Genomic DNA, 21367 nt, shown 5'->3' with positions numbered 1-21367 from the left:
AACATTTTCCTGTACAATTAGCTATGATATCTGAACAATTCATCCCTCTCAAAAAAACAAACCAAAACCATAATATACCTTGTGTTTGGCGCATGATAGCCTGAGTTTCTTATGCGCCATAAAACACAACACAACACAACACGCAGGGGTACCGATGGAACAGAGTTCTACTGTCAGCATTCTCGCACGCTGATAAAGGATTCACTTTAGTCGCAGAGCACCCAGCTTCGCTCTTGTGTTTTTGAGACTCAGCGCAACTCTTTTTTTTTTATTCTGTAAGTCACTAACGTTGTTTTGACTCATCAGTAACAGCTGACGGTACAGGAGGGAACGAGTGTCGGTCACGCGTAAGTTTTTGTATAGCAACTTGATTGCAACTATTCCCATGCTCTGACGCAGGCCAAGACCGAGACGTCGGAATGCGTCGGTGCGTCAGGCAAGGACGGGTTCGGGGTTACAAACGCAAGAATCCAAATTCAGAGGCCAGTGACTCGGAGACGGACACCTCTGCAATGGGTCACCAGTTGAAGCTGAAGAACCAGAAGAAAGCGGTGCTGAACCCGGTTCGGGCAAAGGTGAGAGCAAATGGGGGCAGTCTCATTCGCCGAGCAGCTGCCGCTTCTTTTCCTTTGTCAGTGGGCGCGAAGCACCAATGGAGAAGCATTTTCCAAGATCACTGCAGAATCTGAACTGGGTAAATCCGTAAGCATAAGCGTTGCTGTGTTGTACGCGACTGACTGATACTGCGTCTTCCCTCTCCTGTAAAGCAATTATAAAATGCCGGTGAACAGTGGTGCGTTCAACGGAGCGCTGGTTGTGTTCGACAACAGGTGCGTGATGTACCGTGTGCCGCAGAAACGCTCAGGCTTTCGCATATCTGCACTGAGACACGTGACCGGAAGCTGAGAACTGAAGCCGGAAGATGGCTTGCGGCCATCTTGGCTCCCAATTATACTTAATTGGCTCTAATCAATTACCCAATAACCCAAATCAAAAATTTCGGCACTTGAGCACCTTACCTTGACGCTCGATCCGATGGAATCATTTTTTTTTTTATATACAAATTAGTTCCTCTTTTACAGCTCCGACAAGAAACCTGCTTACAAAGGCATACAATGCTTACGCATTAACAACGCCTAACTTCTAAAATTGGCAAGCTCTCAGTGAATCGCGCCTCGAACCATTCAAAGCATCCAATTCGAATGCTGTCTTGATGTGCATTTCTCAGGTGGCATCTAACATATTGACTATTCCACCTGAATAACATTGTTGTCTAGTAGCTACATAAGGTAAAGGCGCTAGATGGATAACGTACCTTCTTCACAGGAGCATCTTTTGTACTCTGTGCCGTTCCTCTTGCTAGGGAAGGCCACAAATTAAAAGCACTGGCCGAATATTAGGCGGCTCGCTTAACTCAAACGCGGGCTCTTGCCTACACCCAGAAGGCTTTGCATGCATGCGATGTGTCGGTTAATGAGGGTGTAACGTATAGGTGCCAGTTTGTGACACTTATCTGCGAGTTCCTGTTTGATTCTTCCTCATCCCTCGAGTTCTTGTACTCTCTTACATCGCGTCTTATATTTCAGTCACTGCAAGGTTAGTGGGGAGTGGAGTGCAGTATGCAGTATAGAGTGGCGAACGAACGAACGAGTCTATTTATTTATCTGAAGAGGAAAATTTCAGGCGTGAGCTTAAGCGACAAAATACTACTACTCGATAGCATAACAACTTGCGCCGCTGGAGTGCACCGCCGCCTCCACCGTAGAAAACGATTGCGCAAAAAAAAAATAGAGGAGTTCAAATTGCAGCTGCTTGGTGCACCCACACGAAGCAGCGATACTCGGTGGTATAGAGTGGCTCGTTTTCAATGTTGATCTCTTGCCGTCGCCTCATCAATCAGCCGCCTGAAGTAAGCCCTTGAATAATAGTGGAATACATTCGGAATACGGTTTATCGGCTAAAGGTTGGGGTCGAGATTAGAAAGAAATCAGAGAGTTGTTGGATGATTAGCATTAGGTGCCCATGGCAAAATCAACGCTGCTGAGCCAAATGTTGAGCGAAAGCATTGGCTGCGGACCACCGACGTTGCATCCAGCACAACCAGTGTTCCGTTGAACGCATCAGAGAGAGGGAGAGAGAATAAACTTTATATAAAGTGATTACGCGGCTGGTTCACCTAGGTCCGGGGAAACCATTAGCGAATACGGCCCTCCAGCCCTGACAGATCAGCTGGCGCTGAATAGGAGCTCTGTGTGAGCTAGCTTCGCCTCCCATTGCTCATGGCTAAGTTTCTGTAAACCGTTTAATTTACGTTGTTCGGGGCAGTTACAAACCATGTGATGGATGTCGAACGTCTCTCCGCAGGCGGGACATACATTTGTTGGGTATTGCGCGAGTCAAATCTAAATGTGTCGGGTTGGGTTTGGTAGTGCTGCGGACTTGCATGTTTCGCCGTATCGTGGCTTCTTGACGAGTGAGGTCTTTGGGGGGTCTGCGTATGTTCTGCGACAAAGTCGATGATAGTTTATTATTTCGCTGTATGTTAGCGGAGACAAAGATTCGGAGGTGGACGGCGACGGGGCTCGGAATGTATGACCTCGAGCTATCCTGTCAGCCGCTTCATTGCCCTCTATGCCCTCGTGTGCCGGGATCCGCAGAATACTGTGGCGGGTGTGTGTACCAGGAGTTGGATTTCTCATGATGTGAGCGGCCGCTTGGCAGAGTTACGCGGCCGCTTGGCAGAGTTACCCATTGAGGTCCGCCTTGCAGGCTTGCTGCGAGTCGCTCAAGGTTGTATTGATTTGCTCGGTGGTCTGAGCGCAGTACACCACCGTTCTAAGCAGAATCATTTCATGCCCTGCGCATGCGATGCCAGCAGCTGTCTTCCTACTCCACTCGTTCAGCTCGTCGCGGCGGAGCATGCATCTTCTGGGATGCCACTACCCTGCTTTTCCTCTCTGTGGCGAGCACCATGTGCATACCTGACGCGTCACTGGATGGCCACCCCGTCGCGATGACACAGTGGTTAAGATTTCTGGCTTCTGTTACGGGATACCCGGGTTCGAATCGGTTTCTATGGAGCCGGGACTTGGAGGAGTACGTGTGCTGTATTATGTCAGTGTACTTTACAGGTCCCCAGGCACTCGAAATTACTCTATTTACTTGGTGGCCCTCCACAACGGCCCCTCTTTTTCCTCTTCTCACTTTTACTCCACCTTTCTTCCTTTCCTTAGGGCGCGGTCACGTGTCCATAGAAAAGCATTGGTGTGGTTCAGCGGCGCAGCTCTGACGTCACGCACGTCGCATGTGTAGCTGCTGCGCTGTGGAGTCGGCGGCTGAGTGGCGCACTGTGTTTGACGCAGCAAGGCTGCGGATTCGGCGGCGGTAGCAGCGGAGGTTGAACTCTGACGTCACACGTGGTGCACTTGTTGGTTAGCGCATGCGTAGTAGCGGCTCCGGCTCCGCACAGTGATTTTGGCTTTACATGAAGCAATGAAACTTTCGCTCCAAAGGTGTGACAGATACGGCGCGTTTCCTTTCCTGTAAACCAATTTACAATTTTTACTGGCTGACATACGAACGGCTTCCACATGCGCAGTAAAGCTGCGTAACGAGGCACGTGACGCCACGAATCGGAGCAGCGCTGGAGAACGGCGCAGCGTTGCGGCAGAACACCTTTTTGCAATGATTACGGCGCATACAGGCAAGGCGAAATTCTCTCCTACTAGCGTAGTCGCTACAATACTCAATGGTCCACACGGTCATGACGTCACACGAGCCCGTCCTCACACTAAAATGTCAAACACCCCACATTCAAATACAGTTTATAATTTAGTGCGGTTACAAATTAAGCCAGAATTGACGAGGAAGTTGCTGCACATTGAGCATTTTCGGAAATGAGTAACTCAATACAGCGCTTTGCAAAATTACACGCGCGCTCTAGATTGCTTCTTCCAGTTAAAGCGCTGAAACCTTGCAGCTCAAACTTCACAAAAAAAACAACTCCCTTGCTACACTTCGCTCTGCTGGTGGTTTGGCATGGCTTCGCATTTTGTGCAACTAAAGGATTTACTCTGTACACAACATGGTTTCTACTGTTTGTTTATTCCAATGAACACGCTTTGGTGGTCCGTAAAGTAGTTACTCTTGGTCTGAACACTGGCTCGCTCACTGAACTTGTAGAACGCCGCCGGGCTCGCCATTCTGCGGCATAGGAACGTTGATTAGCCAACCGCTCTTGCCTTTCTTCATCTCTACCGTAATCAGATGGCAGGAGGTTTGGCTCCATAAGGCGCCACACCTCAAGGTCTCACATAACCTATCTGCCCGTCATCATTTATACATCATCCCCGGTACCTCCCCCTCCTCCTGGATGTCCGGGGGGAGGAGGATTTTGTTCCAGGATGACGGCCGTACCCTGGCAAGGGGGCAGTTGTGTGGTGACACGCACACAGCAGTCACCGAACACTATGCCAACTGTGTTTAAGGTCCTCGCTGTGACAGCAGGCCGAACACATGGAGACCGGACCTTCTTTGGACCTCGGATGTCCTGAAGGACAACTGTAACCCTAAAGTGCTTCATATTAACACTGTTATGGCTCGCCCAGAAACCTCGCAAATAATCGGTGGCCTGCTCCACATGTATTTGACCTCTTGCTCGCTGAGGTGACGCTGCTCACGGCTTAGGTGAAAGCCGTGACCTCTTTGCGCACTCGTGCGAGCACCTCATGAAGGCCCGGAACACTGCGTGCGAATGCAGCGGCGCACCTGGCAGACCAGACTTCGTACATGCACTCAACAAGCAAGAGCACAAACTGTTTCACAGCATGCCTGGGTAACGGGTTGAGGTACCTGACAGTTTGATACGGCACTCCTGGATCACTGAACAAGGTAGCCACTCGTCGAAGAACGTTGGTTGGTTGGTTCGTGGGGTTTAACGTCCCAAAGCAACTCAGGCTGAGAGACGCCGTAGTGGAGGACTTCGGAAATTTCGACCACCTGGGGTTCTTTAACGTGCGCTGACATCGCACAGCACACGGACGCCTTGCTTTTCGCCTCCACCGAAAAGCTGCCGCCGAGGCCGGGATTCGATCCCGCGTCCTTGGGAACAGTAGTCGAGCGTCGTAACCACTGCGCCACCCCGGCGGGGTTCGTCGAAGAAGGGCTGCTGGGAGAAGACATTGTGTAAAGATGTGCACCATGTCTTCAAGACCACCACAGAACGGGCAAACTGGATGCAAGCTCGCTCGTGTGAACGCTCTGCTGCGAATGGGGAGCCGTCCGTGTGCAAAGCGATACATGAACATTGCTCTGCTTGCATCCAAAACGTTTGCTAGTATCGGATTCCAGCTTGGACGCATATAAGAGAGATGTGTTTGAATATACCTAGGCGGAAGCTTCGGCGACAAAAGATTGGCTAGATCCTTTAACGGCACTGCCAGGATATCTATGTCGGCCTGGAAGCCTCTGAGTCGTTCCAAGCAGTTAGCTGCTTGTGCATAGAAGGGCGAAGGAGAGCCAGAACGGGGAACACAGTGGGAAAACGTACTTTGCGAAAAAAAGATGAAGGCGGGTGCTTAGGAAGAACGAGGTCAAGCTTCGAGTCAGGGACATGTCTGAATTCAAGGCTGTCTGGGTCCATCTGACGTGTAGCACTGCGGTTACTATGCCCAGGTCTGGGAGGCTTGTCCCGAAGCTGTTTCACCACAGGCCTCCCGATTTGATATATCATTCCGTTCCACAGGAAACGGAAGAGGATTCTCTCAAGCTGCAGCTTTGTACATGCCGGCAGAGGTGTTATGCAGGCAACATACGTCAGGAACGAGAACAGAATTGACCGAACGACAGTAGCCCGCGCCGTGAGAGGAGACGCCAACGTCCAATATTCTCTAACTCTCTTCTCAAGCTTCTCTTTAGCAAGAGGCCAGTTGTCTCCTCGGCACGGCGCCGGAGTTTGCGCGCGGCACGTCGCTCCAGCGACGCTTGTACAACTCCTCAGGCATGACTAAGCGGAGCGCGCCTGCGGCGCCCCCGTTTATCCTCTCCTAGCGAGCGCCCTCGCGCGGCGGGCCGAGGAGGCCGTCACGTGGTAGCCGCCGCGCCGAAGAGACGAGTTCGGGCCCCTGCTCTCCTCTGGTAGTGACGTCACGCTGTCACGTGGTAGCCGGAGCGAAGGAACGCCCTCCACCGACGGCAGAAAAGTGCTAGCAGTATTGCTTTCGCAATAAAAGGCGTTTGATCGGCAGTATTCTTTGTACCAGGTTGGGGCACTTGCGCGACTGGATCGGCAGATGTGGGATGTTCTTATCGTATGCGGCGGCGGAGAAGCAAGACAAGCTGGTGCTTCAGAGATGGCGCAACTTATACGCTGTTTGCAACAACCTTCTGCCAAAGAACAATCGCATCTCCTGTCCTCTGCAACGCTCTGCAATAAATGCGCAATCTGATTTCGTTAATTACCCGCGCCCAGTCACCACCAAAAGCCACACAACGACCCGGAATCATGAACACCATCCAAGAGGGTAGTGTACTTCCCCTCATATTTGCGGCCAAATAACAAGCATTCTGTTCCAAACTAACTCATTTTATTCGGTTAAAGAAATACGAGCGTATTTCAGTGCTGCTCTCTGCACCAGCTTGATATTCCTGTAGATACCTCTCTTGCTGTTACAAATTACCCATGCTCGTGAAAATATTTGCTGCAATTTACAATTTCTTATTCGTCATTATCACCTTTCTCAGGCCGCGAGTGTTCGCCCACATAGCAGCGTATGCAAATACATTGATTTTGGTAAAGCCAAAAATGTAATGGTGTAATAGTTACATCAAATTGTTACAAAAGATGCAACAATTATGTTTGCCTTCTTCACTGCTATATTCCAAATGTTCCTTTTGTTTGTGATTTCGTTTATTTTTGCTCCCCCCTTATGCCCCGTCTAGGGGTCCTTAAGGAAAAATAAATGATGATGATGATGATGATGAATGTAGGGCGAATTTGTTCGGAGCTGCAATTTTTCAGAGATATATAAAAGCCAATGCAAGTGCACACCGTGACCAGTGACGGGCATGCATGCTGCAGGTCGACGGAGATGAATTTCTCACCAGCCGCTACGTGTCCGGCATCATGCCCGACATGAGTACCGTGGTGGAAGCGAACGAGAAGCCGCCGTCCGTTGCGTCCTGCAAACGCGGCCAGCTACGCAGCGCCGACACAGATGGGAAGAGGAATGGCCGCGGTGAGCGACAGCCACGGCGTATGCGCCGCTCCTTCGCAATCTTGACGTTTCTCCAACTGACTGTTTTTCTGATTATGCCTTTTATCGGCTACCGTAGAGGCCGTTGAACGTAGAAGCTGAGTGTAGCCCAGCTCGCCGCGGGTAAAGATTAGTTTATTCTCGAACTATGGAGTTTTAAAAAGCGGCGGAGTTCCACCTTCATGCCCTTTGCGCAGTTCAGTCGCACGTTGATGGACCACATTACAATGCAGTTGCAGTTTCATATACGCAGCAGGCAGACAGTGTTGTTTTTCACACCATTGTGATGATATGTCAATGCAGGGCCAAAACACCCAACCAGGTGACCCAACTGAAGGCAATCGAGCTTTTATAAAAGACGGAATCTCTTATTTTCGTGAGAACTGATGGCTGTCGAACTCCTGCAAGTTGATTATTTAGTAAATGATATTTAGAATTTTTATTCATTGTATTCAGGAAAAAGCGGTAATTTAGAAGTTGTAGCCACCTCGTCAAATAGTAGGTTTAAATTTTTTCAAGATATCATATGTCGGAGATTTTTTATTGGCCTTCAAAGTAGCATCGCAGGATTTAAAAGTTTCCGCGTGACATCGCTGCATGCTCTTTCGCCGTCCTAGAGCGTTACCCCCCCTAAGGCCTTGAGTGTGCCCTGGATGACAGACATTCAATATTTAAATACTCTTCTTTAAGGCCATTGAACGAAGATGCTAAGGGGATACTTTCGTGCACATATTTCAGCTGGATTTCTCCTTGATCCAAAATAACACATTATTCATCGGGCCAGTAATTGAAAAATCAATTTTTAGCTCAGGATAAATTGTTATTTCAATTCTTCATTTTATTCACCATCAATAGAGAGATTTAGCACACCGTGATCCACGATCCGCTACCGTGATTCACCACCGCGCGTTCCACTGCGCATGCCCAGATCACCTTGATGTCAACAAATGGCGCCACATACTGGATGTCGGCACATAGACCTGCCGCATCGGAACCAATCAGCTTGTGCGCCCCGCCCACGAGCGGTAGAGAGTCACGGTGGCGGATCGCGGATGATGATATGCTAAACCTCTCTATTATAGAGAACAGGAACAGAGACGAAAATCAGAGTAAGGCACAGCCTGAAACATTATGTACCCCTTTAACAAAACGTTGGCACCGGCGATGGAAACTTTGCCTATAACAGCTTCAATTAAAAAAATGCGTTATACGATGGACATCAATCGTAATAAAAAGTGAGCAAAATATATAATTCTTCATTACGTTTTTGTTACGGTCGCAAGACTTGGTACCATAGTTATTGAAAGAAGGAAAAAACCAAAGCTTTTGGGTGGATACTTTGAAGGAAAACAAATACTGACAACTAGACCATGCTGCTCGAAAATTTTACTGATCTGTAGCGTTTCTTAAAAGCTTGGCTACATTAAGCCTAGACCCCCAGTGTACTGACGAGTCTTGCAGTAACACACGTCGTATGGAGCGCTTTTGTGAGCGTGTTCGCAGTTGAATGATAGGGCTCGGTCTCTAGTGACATTATTGATTCTGCTGTACCGATGTAGCCTGCCCGTCCTAGACTGATGCTAACGTATCTATCCGTCACTTGGAAAGAAATGAAAAGTCAAAATGGTCTAGGTTGGGGTGTATGAGCAAAAGCAGTCCGCCACGGCCGCCATAATCGTGCACCGTTGTAAAGGAGCTACTAAGTGCATTTTGTCCGATCGGCTAAAGAGTGTAGGTAGTTGCACCATTCAGAAATCACGAATTCTCTCATCCGATCGCTCAATAACTGGTTGATCAAACGATTTTAAATCCGCGCATTTATTTGTTTGTGATAAGAGGGAAATTGCTTCCTTATTTCCCGTGGGTGTACGCAGGTGATGCGCAGGACAGGGATTCCCCATGGGTTTATATGGGAGCACCCGGTTTGCACAAGCCTTGTAATAGTAAGAAAAACACTGGCCTATCCCTGAACTATATGTCCATTGTTCTCATCGAAATTCTTTTGTGCCAATTTTCTCAGTATCTGGCAATGAGTGGTCTGCCACGCTGCTGCCAATCCAGCAATCCCTGAGATAATAGCTCCCCTCGCCCCCCCCCCTTTTGCCCACGTCTGTGTTCTCCTACGGATGCCGCCTCCAGTGCTGCCACTGCTGAAAATTCTGCATGTAAACAGTGCGTTATGTATCGCAATCTGCAATGTACTTTTTATTTACGTATTTGAAAGAAATTGGACTTGTAGACAAACTTTAAGTTCACCTTGAATGTTACCCTTCGGCATTTTTCACGCTGTGAACTATGCGTTTCATCATTTCATTTTATACCATCATTACTCCACGATGCACTTTACAACGCATTTATTGGCTGCATTTTATCTCCCTCTTAATTTCTTTTAATCTCCTCACGATTCTTTTTTCAGTCTTTTCCTAACCAAATCCCCTTCCCAAACAGAGTACATGTCAGCAAAATTTAAATGGCGTCTAAAATCTTTGTTCTTCATTAAGCGGTATTTCTTTCTCTCGTGCAATGTATCAGAAACGCATACTTGGGCAGCTGTAATTGAGCGGGAAATATTATTTAGAAATCAGGGTTGGTTCGGCAACTGGGTTTCTATAACAGGTAATAAATATTTTGCAAAACCACTGAAGAAGTTTAGCGCCGGTACTTTTATCATAGAGCATTACAGCTAAATAAAAGAAAGGTTGTCATTGTCAAAAGAATCGTTCTTCATTTGACAGAAATGGCCCAATCAGTGCACGGAGAATACATTTCAATGATAGAGGGACATAGACAATGACGCAAAGACGACAAACACGAACAGGCGCGTCCGAGTGTGTTTACTATTTGTCTTGACAGTCTAGCTGTTCTGCTTCAACATCAGTTCTAACGTCGAACACAGCCCCCTGCTAACTTGTCTTTATAACTGGGCTGTTAAGATGAACAAATTAAATTGAACGCAAAGCCTTTAAGTTAATATGGGAAAATGTGCTTGTAATGCGTACTATAGGGAGTATTTAAGAACGGCTATTCCAAATCCTCCGATTCAGCTATATGCGTCGGTAAAGAATAAGAACTTGTTCATTATAGAGCTCAGTCAGTAATTGGCAGCGAGATGTAATCGCACCTATCGCCAGAGGTAGCTTTGATACCCATGTCTGTGCGTGCTTCAATTGCTATCGCTGGTTCATCAATTTGCCGCTGGGGACAAATGACGCAGTGGAAGGAAATGCTAGCGGAGAAAACTGTCGCTATTCAAATGAGTTGTACTCAAAACGTCAACCAAATTAAGTACGTTGGCCCTAGGGATAGATGCCGCAGTGAGGAAAAACAGTACTAAGACAATCGGTGCAGTTGACAAGAACGGTACCGCTGCTTAACACTGCCGTCTGTGACACCGCTGGACATTTATCTCAGAAACTCCCTCGAGGCTGACCGACAACCAGCGACGCAAGGCCAGCCCTGAGGACACATGCGTGGTGCAGTGGGCGCCTCCAGGTCACCAGGCCAGATTGCTGCCAATGGGCACCATCCTCCGGAGGCCACCAGGGTTGCTGGTGCAGCAGATCGCGCTCGTCATCCACGAGAGCCCAAGTCAGAAGTTGCGCGTGACGGATATCTACGAGGCGCTAAAGTGAGCTTCCTTCGCAGCCACGATCGCGACGCTATATTATTTCATTGCGAACAACTAATGTTGTACAACCTTACCTTTGTATAACTCTTCAACATTGTTCATTTTAGAGAGCAGCTCTTTTGTGCCCGTTCCGAGGTTTCGCGTCGTCGACGCCGTCGGCGTCGCCGTTGTCCCTCGTAACCAGCTCCACTTTCACTCCCACCTTCCTTTTTTCTTTCCCTTACGGCGCGATTCAGGTGTCCACGGAAAAACGTGTGACAGATATTGCGCATTTAAATTCCTGTGAACCAATTATGAAAGGCACACTTCAGAGCTCATGTGGAAGACGTTACCACACCCTAGTACACACTACAAAGATAATAACTCATAAATAATGCGAGCGCCCACGTCGAACTGCAGGGTAACATGGGCAGTAACCGAGAATTCACACACTCACAGATAAAAGCATTATATTGTAATGTAGTTTGCGTATATACAGCTAGTTCACCACGGTAAAAAAAAAAGAAAAAAACTTCGCTTTTTAAAAAATGGCTCGAATGGCATCGTTTCAGCATTAAGCTCTTTAGCGCCCGTTCCTGGGTTTGTTGTCTCCGTCGCCGTCGCCGTTGTCCCTCGTAACCATGCTACCTGTAATTGTACATACATGTCTTGCTCGAACTCTTTGCCTCAATCTATCGAACAGCTGACACAGCTGATTAGCTGCGCTCAAAGTTTGCATTAGTAAGTACCGTAATCGTCGCCAATTGCGTATATAAAGCTAGTTTGATAGTCCAGGCTTTTCGAGGAAGACCTGGCCCGAATCTAACCCGCCCTCACTTTCCTTTAAAACATTCTGCTAGAAATTCGACGAGACGCTTGCTAGCTTTGGCTACAGCGCTTTCATGTCAGTTTAAGATATTTGCGAAGGTTCTTTCGTCTCGCCTGCAGCTTGTGGCGTTAGTCTTTTCGTCGCGCAACGTTCCTATGTGCCCACGCGCTGCCTCCCGCATCCTTCCGATAACTTAATTGCTCCCTTTATTTCTCCGACCACAAAGCATCCTTCATGTCAGTCAAGAACCGTTAGTGGAGTGTTTCTGAAGGAATATGTTTGAAAAAATGAAATAGTTGTCTCTAATTATACATACGTGTCTTGCTCGAAATCTTTGCCTCAATCTATCGAAAAAGATGAGCCAGCTGACGAGCTGAGCTCAAATTTCGTATTAGGAAGTAACGTAATCATCGTCATTTTTTTTTCCTTTTGCGGATCAAGATGGCCACGTGGAGTGCTAAGGTGCCTCGATGCCAGCGCCACCTTCATCGAGGCACCAAATAGTCTCCTGCCGCACAGTGCCACATTGCCGAGGCTAGAGGAAGCGCCGCCGACTAAGCCTCGGCTGCATGTCTCCGTACCACTGTGCCGGAGTACCCGGTTTCGAACCCGACCTCGGCGGTTGCGTTTCGATAGAGGCGAAACCGAGTGGCGTCCGTGTGCTGTGCGATGTCAGTGCATGTTAAAGAACCCCAGGTGGTCGAAATTTCCGGAGTCCTCCACTACGGCGTCTCTCATAGCCTTAGTCAATTTGAGACGTTAAACCCCACAATACCAAACCAAAACCAAGCCTGTCTTGCATATCGGGCCACAGTGTTTTGTAACGAGAGCTACCACTACGGTAGCCACTTCGCCTCTTCGCCGTGATCGCACTTTGGCAGTGGTTACGCTGACCTGGAGACGTTCAGAAGAAGTAGCAATAGTAGCAGTAGTTGTGGGAGGTGGTAGCTGGCAGCTGACAAGGCCGAGCACTAACTAGACGTAGGGCTGGCTTCCTGACATTACGTTTTCCAGGAGCTGCCACCTTGGGCCTCTTCTTTCATATGATATGGTGGTATTACAATCAGCCCACCAATAATACCCTTGCATTTCCGTTATCCTTAGGCCACGCAGGCACGTTCATTTGGCTCGGCTAAAGCGAAACTTTATATGTTGGCTGGTAGCTTACGCTATCGCGTCATCGCGAAGGTGGGAGTGAAAACGGAGAGAAAGAGGTGTCGTAGTGCTCCTTATGTCATACATAAAGCTAAAACCATAGAGATAAATACTACGCTCAAAAGAAATGTCCTTACTTTCAAGCCGAATCTAAGCATTGTCATGCAGATATCTCTCGCTTGAACAAGAGGAAGAAGATGGTTTACATGATATGAAGGAGCACTGGACAAGGGTATATGGGGTACGCCTCAGTTCGCAGGTCGAGCCAACGTTTCGACAAGTGGACTTGTCTTCGTCTGGGCATAGCGATCATCACTGGCAGGGGTTTATATACGCTCTTGCTTCCGAAGAAGAAAAGCTGGGGAGGGGAAAGTGGGTGAGAATAAAGTAGGTCATATGGAGTGAACAAATACAACATCTTCAGTATGTATTTCTCAGCCTGGAACCAGGGATCATGTGGACAGCAAAGGAAGTAAAAGCGGCAGTACCAGGAAAACCTGCAACAGCGGGTAGACGATTAATCACCACTTAATCGGGTTTGGTGCAGATACACCTTACAAATGGGCAGGCTTTGCAAAGGGCCCTGATAAGGCATATATCTAAGGGGGATAATTCTTAAAAAGTGGAGGGGGGGGGGTACAAAGTCACAGGATAATACAGGATAATAACCGCACAGAGAACCACAACTGACATGAAAATCTCTCGCGTAACTCCAAGTTTAACCACAGGCTAAAACCACAGCTACTTTTTGTGTTGCCAGTGAGTGGCGTTTTTGAAGATGTACAAACATTACTCGCCTTAAAAAACGAGAGCTACTCAGCTCCACCAGTGAAGCCTTTGCTTGCCGCCTTGTGTCATTTCGTTGTTATACTTCACATTTCACCCCGACGCGCAGGAACAAGTACCCGTTCTACCGATTCGTGGACGCAGCCGCCCAGTCTTCCTGGAAGGTGAGCGAAAAGCGAAGAAAGCAGAAACACGGGAAGAAAAGCTAGTCAAAAAGTGATATTTGAGGGAAAAAACGGCACGATAAAGCAATAGGTGCTAAAGATATGTACAAAAAAGTTTTTACCGGTAGCTCCTGGACCAGCAGCTTCATTGTGTAATTCGTTGAAACTATCACCTTCACATTCCTCTTTGTTATGTTCCAATTCTTCCAAATTCATAGATATCATGCGCAATATGTCAAAACCCTAGCGAAGAAATCGTATGAGTCAAAATAACCTCAACAGGTTTTTCGTACGAAACTCATACTAAACTCATACAACTCTCACATAATCTAATATATTTCTCATCAGTTGAATGATATTTGTATGAGAATGAGATTTGTACGAGTTTTGCATGAGTTTAGTGTGAGAAATCTCTATGAGGTTATTGTGACTCAGGTTTTTTTTCACTAGGGTAGGTCCTCCCAACCCACGTCTGCGCAAAAGATAACCGTCAAAGCCAGAACTTTTTTTTTTTTTTTAAATGTGACACGACATGGATAAACCAACGCAGAATGAGGTCGGTAAGTCGAATACTTTACTGGGACTTCCTGTGCGCGATACGCACAGTGTGTGGTTATGTTGAAATTAAAGCTATTATCACTTTTCTCTTGGGCGGTGCAGTGAGGTGCAGAAATTCAGCCACCAAGAACGGGAACGAGCCCCCTAATGTTCTTTTATCTGTTGTTTATTTAATTTAAGTTGTATCTGAAATTCATAAATAAAATCGGCGAATTATACTTCTGCCTCAGGGGAGACATGCAACTACGGTTGAATTCCCTTTCATTTTACGTTTGCAGTACCAACTGTTGAAGGCCCGTTTCACGGAGTTACACTTCGACGGATACCTTACCAGATATTTTTCCTGTGCATCAGTCTTTTCCTTTTTTAATCTTTCCGCAACACACCTCATCTGTACCTACGTTACAACCGCGTTTTCAAACCCAGGGCAAATCTAAACCGGAAGTGCATTTGGGATACATTGGTGTCATCAGCATGCACGTTTGTTTACCACTGTGAAAACTGTGTAACCTGAAAACGAAAGTACCTCAACAGGGGTCACGGACCCTTGCTTTACAAAATGGTAACCATCCTTCCATTTGAATTTTGCGTTATTCTTCGATCGACCCTTGACCTCAGATGTAGTGAATTCCTGACTTCGGTTATAGCGATGATGCACACATAACGCGCCGCAGGTTGTAGCTTTGTCATGCTTTGGAAGGTGTGTATGATTTTGTTCTTTGTTTGACATCTCTATCATTCCTCTGTGAATTTGCGCAGAGCTCGGTCCGCCACGCCCTCTGCCAGAAGTGGTTTCTCAAGGCGGTCTCCAGCAGGAAAGAGAAGGGGACATTCTGGTGTCTCAACTACAACCGCAGGTAAAACTGTACGCTCGTCACGAGCGACTGTGCGCAGTCGCGTGCCGTCCGACGTAACTCGCTTGTAAACTTGCTTGCTCCAACCGAATATACTTAAGAACAAATTCACATGTTTACACGAGGTAATGTTTATAAGAGGAACGCAGAGCGTAAGGTGGACTGATGGTTTTGAATTCGTCAATGGTACTCGCAATTTGCGATCAACAGACAGTGATACGAGGAAGCCCACTACAGACGAGGTCATTTAATGAAATTTCCACATCTGTTGCTCCAGTTACGAGAACCAACGCCGACATATCAGAGGCAGGACAGAAGATGCCACCATAGCACAGGGCTTTGGTGGAGAATCTTTACCGTCGAGGCTACACACCTGCATGGTTGCTGTGGTAGTCAGGAGTCTAGCTGCGCAGGTTTGGTGACTACTTGCGGAGATCCTCTACAGAATGACGTGGTCATGAGGAGCGCCATGACGATGACTGGAGACGACAACAATGCTATAAACAAGCTCAATTTTCAATCATGTATGTCAAGCGTACGACTGAGGAGCCACTGAAACACACCGAAACAAAGCTTGTCTCCCATATGTCAGGTTTTGGCTTTCCATTCCACCCGCATTAGCGTACCCATTGTGGCATCCCCAAATTGTAAATTTTCCTTCGAGAGAGGAGCCAGAAGGTCATTTAGGATTTCCGTCCACTAAAACCTCAAAAATATTCTCCGCGACACAGGCTTCTTTAGCAGCTCCTTGCGCGTATTACTCGGCCTACACCCGTGCCTTGCTGGGCGCTTTGCTTGAGCTGCGGGATATTAATAGTGAGAGAAAGTTCCGCTTGAATAACAGTGCTTTAAATCCTCACTAAGATTACATATAAGTAAAGTGTCACTTAATTTTTTGTGGCCCTTGTTTTTTTCCTGTCTACCCCCTCCCTTTCCCTGAAAAACAGACCGGCTGACTGGTTAATGCCCAAGAAGGTAGAGCAGAGCCAAACAACAGAGGACAAAATAATTTTCGCTGGGATGCTGGGGCTCATCCCGACCTCATCGGCTACGTCACAGCTCCGGAAGTCGCTAGAATTATTGTCGTCGCAAACCCGAGTAGCGGCGGCAAACACGTCGCAGCCGCCCTTGAACGGGTCGCAGAGCCAAGAGCAGCCGAGTACTTCAAGCATGCCTCCTCTGATACCAGCACAGCCGAATGTTCCGCCACCAATGCCAAAGTCCAAGAGCAGAAGGGTCTCAACCCTGGCCCCAGCTCGAAGAGTTCCGACATCGGCGGTTGTGCACGACAGCTTCAACGAGACTTCAAACATCAATCATCCGGGTTCGTTCTGGGAACAAGTGTGTGCTATGTATGGGCACTCTGTAAGCCAACTTAGTGTTTCAGTGTGGTCAGGCCGTGAGCTCTTAACGCATTTGTAACGGAAAACGCGTAAACACGCTTAATGTCCGTGTTCTCCGCTATGCTGTCGAGCGTGACGGCGTATTGAAAACCGTTCGCGCGCTTACTTACTTGTGCTGCCCAGTTTGAGTAGTTCTCTGCTCAAGAATTACTTGCGTTACAGCAAGGTTTTCGCATGTGGTTGGTTTAGACTTCCCAGGCAATGGCGCTGATTATTAAAATTTTAAAGTGAGAGCCTTACTTCGCTCATGGTGAAAATAACTTGGCCGAGATCTGACCGCGAGGTTCCACGTGATGGCGCGGGATACCTGCGGGGTAAAGTGTATTGGATTCCCGTTGAGGTAGGCGTTTCGATTACGTAAACTAATCCGTTTCTATTCTTTGAACCCCGTGAAGGACTGGCTCTGGCCCCGTGAAGATCGTGAGTTTGTGTCACGTAAAAGTCGTGGGTTCGGTTCTCGTAAAATGGCGCGGGCGAGTCCCGTACTCCTACCGCTGTTACCAAGAGCTGAGCGCGTTAACCGACTACGCCACGCCGAGCACGTGAGAAGCATATCATAGTTTTCCTTGTCTAGCCTTCCTTCTGTCTCCATGGCAACACAAGGGAGCCATGGTGATGCCTTCACCCTGGTCTTAAGGACGGATGGATGGACGGACGGATTTAAAAGCGTCCCTTTCGAAGCTGGGTGGTGTCATTCGTCACCATGATCAACCTTTTTGTTTGTTTGTGCTTTTGAATTTTGACACCATTTAAACATTAATGACAATAATTTTAGACGTGGCATATCTTTAAATATCCTCGTGTAATTTTGATTTTGCACACTTCTGTCCCCGCCTGCTATTTAGCCACAAAGATTCCGAACACATATTTTCTAACCTCTACCGCCGATTCATTCATGTTTCAAATTTCAAATTTGTTCCACAAACAAAATATGACATGAAAACTAGGAAGAAAGATGTGAGATAGCTTGAGAAGCCCTTACCCCAACCACACGGGGCAGCAGAGGAGCGTGCGGCTAAGGGAAAACGTTATAATAGGACAATAACCTACATGATTTATAGAACATCGTTTGAAAACGAAATATTATAAAGCAAGGAAAGTGAAGTCGCTATGTTACTTCTCTGTACAAACATTGCATGCAGTTCTCTTGGCGATATACGATAGATGCCCGTGTCAGTTTTCTGAAACATTTAATTTAGAAATTTGAGTAACTGGAATTTCAACATCGTACGCCCGTAATTTGTGCTACAATTGGCTAAATGTCACATTTCAGGATGGCGTACTATAACAGGGAAGTTTTATGTTAGCCATGCTAGGCTTGTTATGGCATCTTTTTATATACGGCATAGCTTGTAATCATACACTGATGGAACTCGAACTACGTTGTGCTTCTTAAATAAATCTGCAGTGGGAAAACGATGCGGAACATTACACACTAAGCGAAAAGCTCTTTGTTTTTTTAACGGAAAGTTCCCGCTGTTGTTGACCAGACAAGAAACGCGTGACTTAATAAAGAAGAAATAATGTTTCAATTGTTACCTGTAACCTCTAAACCCCAGGGCCTCCGCTAGAGTGACTGTGTCCGCATGGGCATCCCGATGGATACTACCGCACTGCAGTATAAAGTGTTAAATTGATTCGGCGCATCTAGGGCACATTGCACAGGTTTCATCTTCCTGATTAAACTTCCTTTTGTAACTTCGATTTCTTAAACATCCTGATCTGTCATCAAAGAGAAGGCTGCTGACTCTTGAACTGTCACTAGACGTCCCCTCCTGAATTTGAGTTTTCCATTTTCGAAATTTGTCTAGGGTCGTATTCTTTTCCATTAAACTATTCCAGTTTTAGCCTCTCTGTTCTTTACATGTCGTTCAATGACCTTTATTTCGCCGTGCTATCTTCCAGCACATTTACTGGTTTGTTTTCTGGTTCCATTCCGCCAGTGTGAGTCCAATGCACTTTCGGTTTATGTATCTAAATAGCTTAGCTTTTTAATTATTATCCGTTTTTCTGAGGCGTATTTCGCATAATGTTATGCTCTGAGCTTCTCGTAGGGGACACTCTTCTGATTTTTAAGGCCCTTTACAGGCCCAGGAAGTGTCTTTATTTCAAGGCGCGAATAAGGTTGTGGGTAGTCGCATTACCAGGCTTGTATTATTGGCGCTAATCAGTTGATCAGCCCTATTTTGTACCGGGTTAATTGGAGAAATATGGGAGAGGCCTTCGCCCTGCAGTGGGTATAGTCAGGCTGATGATGATGATCATGATTTTGTAACCTACCCATTTTGTAGCAGACGCTCCGTAGAGGCCTTGATGGGTAGCCCACGCACCGACTTGTAGCATCCAGGTAACGTCCAGGTAATGGTAACGGTTGTTATAGATCGCTCTTCTTCATGCGAAAGTACGTGTCCAGGTACGCTACGTTACAGATAATTAAGAACTGCATGCACGAATATGATAACCTTGCGTCAACCCGGTCACTCTGTGCAGAAACGAGCGGCAATGCCCAGCAGCACCTCCGCACGTCAATTCACGGTCGCGTGTCGGAAGACGGCGCAGCCATCGCTACTCGGACGAGAGCAAGAGCGGAAAGTGGAGTCGGAGACGAAGCCACAACCAAGCAGCAGTCACGGCCGCAGCGGCTGTTTATGGAGGAGCCGCCCAAGAACGTGGGACGTGTCCTCGCTCCACGCAGAAGCATTACCGCAGGTAAGCCATCTGGAGGTATGCTAAGCTGGATTAGGCTACAGAGATTCTTTAACGGGGTGAAACGTTCTACTGGTTGGGGCATGATCTGGTGGAGAAAATCGGCGCTTTCATCAAACAAGGTAGAGAAGATCACTGTTATCTCATCATACATGGATCATGTGACCAGCGAAATTTCAAAAGTATAACACTTTGCAACAAAGCATCGTATAGGCGTCAGTCTACCTTCCATGGCACTTCGCGATAGCGAAATTATCTGCATGCGACTTCATAATCTCTCACCGCGTTCGCACCGCGTTCGCACCGTGTGTGTGTGTGTGTGTGTGTGTGTGTGTGTGTGTGTGTGTGTGTGTGTGTGTGTGTGTGTGTGTGTGTGTGTGTGTGTGTGTGTGTGTGTGTGTGTGTGTGTGTGTGTGTGTGTGTGTGTGTGTGTGTGTGTGTGTGTGTGTGTGTGTGTGTGTGTGTGTGTGTGTGTGTGTGTGTGTGTGTGTGTGTGTGTGTGTGTGTGTGTGTGTGTGTGTGTGTGTGTGTGTGTGTGTGTGTGTGTGTGTGTGTGTGTGTGTGTGTGTGTGTGTGTGTGTGTGTGTGTGTGTGTGTGTGTGTGTGTGTGTGTGTGTGTGTGTGTGTGTGTGTGTGTGTGTGTGTGTGTGTGTGTGTGTGTGTGTGTGTGTGTGTGTGTGTGTGTGTGCGTGCGTGCGTGCGTGCGTGCGTGCGTGCGTGCGTGCGTGCGTGCGTGCGTGCGTGCGTGCGTGCAATAAAATCTCGTTGTTAGTGAGCGTCGTGTACCTTCTCTTCTGTCTCATGCCAGCGCGGTTTTTCGCCAAAACATCGAGATTCGCTTATTCGTCCTGTGGGGTAAAGTATTCTTGTGCCAATCCGTTACATATCCAAGCCCTGTAATATGGTGCTGCAAGAGAGCAGAGCGGCAGTCAGATGTGCTCTGAAATCATGCAGAATGGGCACCTTAGACAGGTAACCATGCATGCAGCGCTTGTGGATCGACATATAAGACACTCAGTTTAAGCCTACTTCTGAAGGCAGCAACCAACTTTAAGTCGCAACGAAATTATGCAGACTGCTCCCATCGCATTTAATTCACTAAAAAATAGGAATGAAAGCAATCTTTAGTTTAACAGGGCTCCCGTTCGGAAATGCCAGCCTTATGGAGCGGTTGTTTCATGAAGTGTGAATATTATAGGAGGTATACTGTTATTTTTATTAGTGAACCTATTAGCCGTTTGAGCTGTTGAACATAGTTTGTTATCGCGACATTCTTCGCTTGGAAATTGCGAATTCCTTTTCTCTTGAAAATCAAAACAGTGATTTTGCTAATCACACAACGTTTCTTTCTCCTGACCTTAAACCACAGGCGGTGCCGACCTCTACAAAATCAGCTCGGAATCCAACGCCAGGGTGCGGAGCGAGCGCACACCTGCACTCGACCGTTTTCGTTCGAGTCGTCTTCCTTTCGGCAATGAAGATCCGGCAAGGCCGCTAGCCACCCCCCGATGTCCGCTCCTTATCGAAGAAGCGCGGTTGCCGCCTACATGCGCGAGCTTCGAACAGCTGTATTCTCAACAGCAACCCCTGTCACGGATGGTACGACCGGTTCCACAACAGCAGTTACCGCCAAAACTGCAGCAGGAGCAGGTGTCACGACAAGAACAGCCATTGCGGGAGCACTACTGTAACCTTCGCCGGAAAGTATCGCGGCCGCAGTGTGGTCATTTCAACCCACGTCAGGAACCGAAGCAACAGAAACAGCCGCTGTCAACACTGCAGGGGCGTACATCGCAGCTGGAAAAACCGGATTCATGCCAGGAACTGGAGCCTCAACAGAAGCCACCGCCGATGGTACGGCCGGAGCTGTTCTCAAAGTATGAACAGCAGGAATCGCGACGCTGCTGGCGCCAAGAACACGACGTGACGCGTGACCAGTGGCTTCCACGGCGGGAACTGACGCCGCCGCAACAACAGCCGCTGCCGGCGCATGTATCGCGGCCAGGTCATTATGACACCGCCGAGATAGAGGTGGATGGGATTCGCATCAAT

The sequence above is a fragment of the Amblyomma maculatum genome, chromosome 8, assembly GCF_055883805.1.
Source record: "Amblyomma maculatum isolate TAMU_Amacu chromosome 8, ASM5588380v1, whole genome shotgun sequence".
Classification (NCBI taxonomy): Eukaryota; Metazoa; Arthropoda; class Arachnida; order Ixodida; family Ixodidae; genus Amblyomma; species Amblyomma maculatum.
Note: the sequence above shows the minus strand (reverse complement) of the source record.